The following is a 6,000-nucleotide window of genomic DNA, read 5'->3' as shown; positions in this document are numbered from 1 at the left end:
CAATCAGCATTGTATTCCATATGTCAAACTTCCAACTTGAAGGATTATTCTTTCGGGAAACTAAGTAACCGAAGAACGGCACAACACATATAATGTATGTATAGATAGTCTGAACATAATAACTTGCTTTCAATACATTCTTAGCAACTTCGCTGCCTTCGACTGCACTTTCAATTTCAACAAAAACTCTAAAGGCAAAGTAAATTGATACGTATACGACAGTGAACTTCAACGAATGTCGTGAAAGGAACCCAAAAATGATAGTCATCACTCTTGAAAACATATGTCTTGACGATGGAACCTCGGTCGTTAACAACGGCGAATATTCATTATATTCGTCGTCCTCTCCGTCGCTGACATTGACATGAAACTCCTGTGGTGTAGAAATTGTGATGTTCCATATTGGCAGGAGAAAACAAAGAGATAACATGCAGTACTCAAATTGGAAAGAATACACATACTTGTACACATGTTTGGCGACACTGTCTGTAGCTTCCGTGGTTGTGTTACACGTTGTAAACACAAGAGTATTGTGAAAATAATCCCATTTAGAGTTATTGTTATTACTGTGCAAAACATACGTATTGTTGGAATCTGTGTTCGATGCTCTGAAGACATCTAAAATGTTGTTCACACTGAAGAACATGTTTTGGGAGATAATTATGGCCAACAACATCCGGGAATAGGAGCTTGTGCATTGCCACCTGTAGACACACGCTATGAAACCAGTCTGTATTAAACTAAGAAATCCGGTGAAAAACGTTGACAAAAATTTCGTCAGGTTTAAAAACAATCCAAGTTCATTCTTGATGCAAAGAAACACCCGGGTGGAATAATATATTTGAGAGCAACTAGTTGCTAAACCGAACATTATAGTTGGTATAAGAAACAGAATATTGCTCTCGATTTCCTCACTTCGAATCACATGCGTATGACTTCTTTTCACCACAAGATAGCAGAATATGCCTATGGCTGCGACATTCAAAATAAACCAGCATATGTTCCATGTGAAAACAATTGAGAATGACAGTTCGTGCTTTGTTACCTCGGATAATAGGCAAGCAACTGGAAGGATGATAGAACAAACTGTTACAACCACAACTGTCAGGAGAGCAGTGGTTCTACCTTCTGGGACTACTCGTGGAGCATCCATGATCGATTGGTAGTATACATAAAAACGTTCGTAGAAGTTTTTTTGCTAAATTGTCATTTTTCACTTTATGCTCATAAGTTCACATTAGTTTGTACTGGCGCCAACATTGGTTCACAATGATACGGAGATAATATCACTGTTTAGTCCACGCCAGTACGGACAACTCTCTTGAGAATTTTTGTTTAAGTGTCACTGTTTAGTTCACGCCGTTACAGACAAATGTCTTGAGAATCTTTGCTAAATTTCACTGTTCAGTTCACTTTGTTGTCACTGTTTCGGTCACACTATACAGACAACTCTCTGGAGAATATTTGCTATATCGTCACTGTCCAGTTCACGCATATACGGACAACATCCTGGAGAAGCTTGCTATATTTAGGACGCATCTCTTTGGAATCTTCGCTATAGTGTCATTGGTCAGTTTATACCTATGTAGACAACTTTCTTGAGAATCTTTGCTATTTTGTCACTGTTCAGTTTACACTATACAGACAAACCTGTGGAAAATCTTTGCTTTAGTGTCACTGTCCAGTTCACGCCTATACGGACAACACCCTGGAGAAGCTTGCTACATTTAGGACGGACCTCTTTGTAATCTTCGCTATAGTGTCATTGGTCAGTTCATACCTATGTAGACAACTCTCTGGAGAATCTTTGCTTTATCGTCAGTCGAGTTTATAAATATGTATTCATATGAACAACAACCCGTACAAGCTTTGCCAGTAGTGTCACCGCTCCGTTTATTAATGCTTTAAAATGGGCCAAATCACTATTTGTAAAATGTCACACGAGTTTAACATCAAGCTATAATTGTCCTTCATTCCTTTGAAGATCACATGCTTTCAACACTTAATGCATGCTTTCATTTGTTTACTCTTAATTTTCTTTTTTCAAGGAATATTATACAGATCTACATTGATATAGCTTCATAACGAATACATGTTCAACAATTTTAGTAACATCCGTTTGTTTCACATTATTTTACACTAAGTAGATATAATTGTAGAACAGTGTTTATTGTTTTGTTATAAAATCTCACGCATGTGATCTCAATCGCATAATACTTACAAAGCGAGTGTTTCAAACATTTGTGCAAACATATGTTTACATACTTGAAAATCGAAAGTACATATTTTTATGTAGCTCAATGAGGTGTTGAGTCATAAGTAATACATGAATTTTAACTTGAAACAATTATCTCCTTTTATAATAAATAGTCCACCTGTTGCAAAACCAGTTTGGGGACAGTTGTGTAGGAGCTTTTGACCAGAGCAGCTCATTTGGTATAAACAGTATTTATTTAGATAAACAATACATGATAAATGATACAAACATTGAGCATAATCAAAATAGTGCAAGTAAAAACGTAAGCTTACGTTCATGAGAATGCATAATGTTGTTCGAAATGTTATGACAGAACTGAGAAGAAAGTTTATGCAATGTCTCGTTTCTGTTGTTTTAATAAGCTGTTTTTAAAGCGTAAAAAATATTTGGTGTAAGCTATGTACGTGTATTAAAGTGTTTATATAGTGTAAATCATTATGAATCGTACGTAATGGAAATTGTAATGAGTTATGCATAAGAGTAAATTGCAGATGATAGACGTGTAACAGGGTTTCAAATACGATATGTTAAGCGGACGAATACGACTGATTGGGAAAGTAGAGAAATGACATGTCAAGAAGTAGGTGGTAGATGTCAAATCTGTTCAAATTTTGTTGATGATGAGTAAAAATATGTTAGTCACTTGGATACATGTTTGGTCACATCGAGTTTCTTTGGTCATTTGCATCTTTAGAGCCTGAGAAAAGGAGTTGAAATGTGATCGGTCTTGGGGTATGTAGCTTGTCAAGTATTCTTGCTTTCGTGTTGTCGGTAAAGTGGACAGAGAAAGAAAAAGTGGTATGTGTCTGACACTGGCAAGATGGACCGGCTGCTATATAATGCTCGTTGAAAGAGCATGACATTGCTTGGTGTACACTCTTCCAATTGGTTGGTCTTCCAATATCCAACGTAATAAAACTGAGGAACAATTGCATTGGTTTTGTTCAGATTGCGTTTGAAAGCTGGAAGGTACGGGGCTGTTCGAGTTTCGTCATGAAGGGCATTCTACGAAGATATATAGTAGAAGGAAGAAAAAGAGGTGGACAACAGCTTTGAACAGCTTTGATCTGCATGGCAAGTTGCGGATATTACCCGAGTTCCGAAAGTAAAAAGTGGTTGTATCTCTGACACGGGAGGGTATCATGGACGACGAGTAGAGCGGGGTCATTGAATGAAACATCTAGTAAAATATGGTGAGCTTTTGTGTGCGTGATCTGTCCTTAAGTGGTTCTAGGGCAGTTTCGGATATAGATTGTTTAAGGGCACAAGACGTGTTGCATCAGAAATCATTCTAGCGGCCTCGTGTTGAATTTTCTCAAGTTCTTCTTCCGCATGCGCGATATTGTACCAGGCGACATCCGCGTACTCGAATAAGGGTCTGATAAAGGTTGTATAAAATAAATGTAATGATCTTCCGTCGAAGAGGAATTTGTTAGACCTCATTAATGTATTCTCTTCCATGCCTTTTGTTTGACATACTGAATATGTTCATGCCAGGACGATGAACTCGGGTGTGTGACACCCAAGTGTGTATTTGAGGTAACGTCCTTGATGTGTTTATTATTCATATAATGGCAAATTTCTCTAATCATTGGTCCTTGGGTAAAAAAAATAAATCTGTAAAAGTTTTTTTAGTGCTAGGGACATTTCTACAATCATGGATTTAATTGAACCATTTTGTGAGTATTATATTTTCTGAAATTTTTGTTAGATTTAGATAGTGATCATATGGTGTGTTCAATGTTTCATTTAATTATGTGGACATTCAAACTACCAGAATGATCAGTGAATATATATTGTGAACTTTAGGATTTTGGACATTATTCTTTAGTCTAGGTATTTACTCGTATATACGTTGTTGAAGCTACGGTAGTAAAACTGTTAGTTGATAAATGTTGTTTAAAGTGTGTTGCTCATTTCGCTGTTGCGTTTGGTGGTCGTAACATGTTCTAGACAATACTTTGACATAGACATACCATGTTGCTATATTATTTTGATATAGTTAAGTGTATGTTTAGTTGATATATGCACGGCATGACAGTAAAGATTTCATTTATTATGGTTTCCTATTCGATGGTAACTTTATAGATAGCTTAATTTATTACCTCACAATTACCAATGTATATAAACGAGAACTATTTTCATTAGTATTTAATAATTTCAAACAAGTTCATTCTATTAAACAAGTTGAATTAAATTAATGTTGTTGTTTGTTTCTCTGGTTCTTTGCGTTGTTATTTAAGTATATGCACTTTTAATTAGTTTTTAATTTGTTAAATGCTTAAACAATTAGAGAAAAAAGTGAGTATATAACTATAATAGAGTCCCATATATTGTCTGGTAGATTCCAGAGTCCACACGATTGTTTAGTAAATATATTATTATTATATTATTTATTTAATTATTTTTTTGGGAGGTGGGTGGGGGGGGGGGACACCAACGAAAATCCAAACTGGACCACTGAATCGCTATGTGTTAATGAGTTAGATAAGTGTGTGGAGCATAGCGCTTTGCACACAGTACCTGGGCAGTTGCAGGAATAGTCTGGAGAAATAACTAGAGAAATACTGAATATTTTCAAATGGAATTTCACATAAAGAAATTAAGCTTCTGTTTCTAAAGTAAATGTCATGCAAGTCTTTTCGAATGATAAATACAAATGTTATTTAGTGAAAAATCGCAGATTGGTTCTCGCTCATGTTTTTGTAAAAAGCACTTTTTTGTGTAAACATGAAGAAATTATGTGTGGCAAATCTAAGATACCAAAAAATGGAACCCTTCAGCAAATGTTGATATTTGCTCAATTATCGTTTTTGAAGACAACTATTTTCATACAAGCGTCAACAGCTTTGTTGTTGAGAAATTGGTTGATTAACATTGTCACGTGATGTTATCAATGTATGGTTAACATGTCAAAATATCCGTTGCGTTTAAGGAAGGCGTGTTGGCCTTATGGTTTTCGTGTTGGTTCACTTTGGTTACCTTTTTCTTGACTTTACCGGCGTGGGTTCACACCCCACTAAAACCAACATACTTTTTTTTATACTATAACAATATTTTTCTGCAATTTCAATATCAAAGAGTAAAATAATGATAAATTAAGTGTATTCAGATGCATTAACGGGAAAACAATTCAAAACCAAAACGTTTGGTGTTGGTTCACTTTGGTTACCTTTTTCTTGACTTTACCGGCGTGGGTTCACACCCCACTAAAACCAACATACTTTTTTATACTATAACAATATTTTTCTGCAATTTCAATATCAAAGAGTAAAATAATGATAAAATAAGTGTATTCAGATGCATAAACGGGAAAACAATTCAAAACCAAAACGTCTTAGTTTAAAAATGCAATTAAATCATTAGGTATTCAGTAAGACACGTGATATGCAAATTTCGGAGTGACGTTGTACATGTGCGCTAAATATAGATTATACTAAAAGTAACTTTCGGTTTTGTTGCATTTTTTAATTGCGATAAATGCTCTTTTTTTCTTCTTTTTTCTTTTTTTTTTGGGGGGGGGGGGGTCTTCCATGTGTCTGCTGTTTGTAAGTGTTTTTTGGACTAGACATGTATTGATTACATATTAGGCTACTGGGCTTGTCCCTGTATTACCTTTGGATTATTACAACTCGTCTGCTAATATTAGCCAGGAGTTTCTTATTATTATCAAAAAGCTTGAGTAAGTCACATTACCTCACTCTCTGGTGACCGAGAAATGAACTTAAACACAGTTACGGCTT

The sequence above is a fragment of the Mya arenaria genome, chromosome 17, assembly GCF_026914265.1.
Source record: "Mya arenaria isolate MELC-2E11 chromosome 17, ASM2691426v1".
NCBI lineage: Eukaryota > Metazoa > Mollusca > Bivalvia > Myida > Myidae > Mya > Mya arenaria.
Note: the sequence above shows the minus strand (reverse complement) of the source record.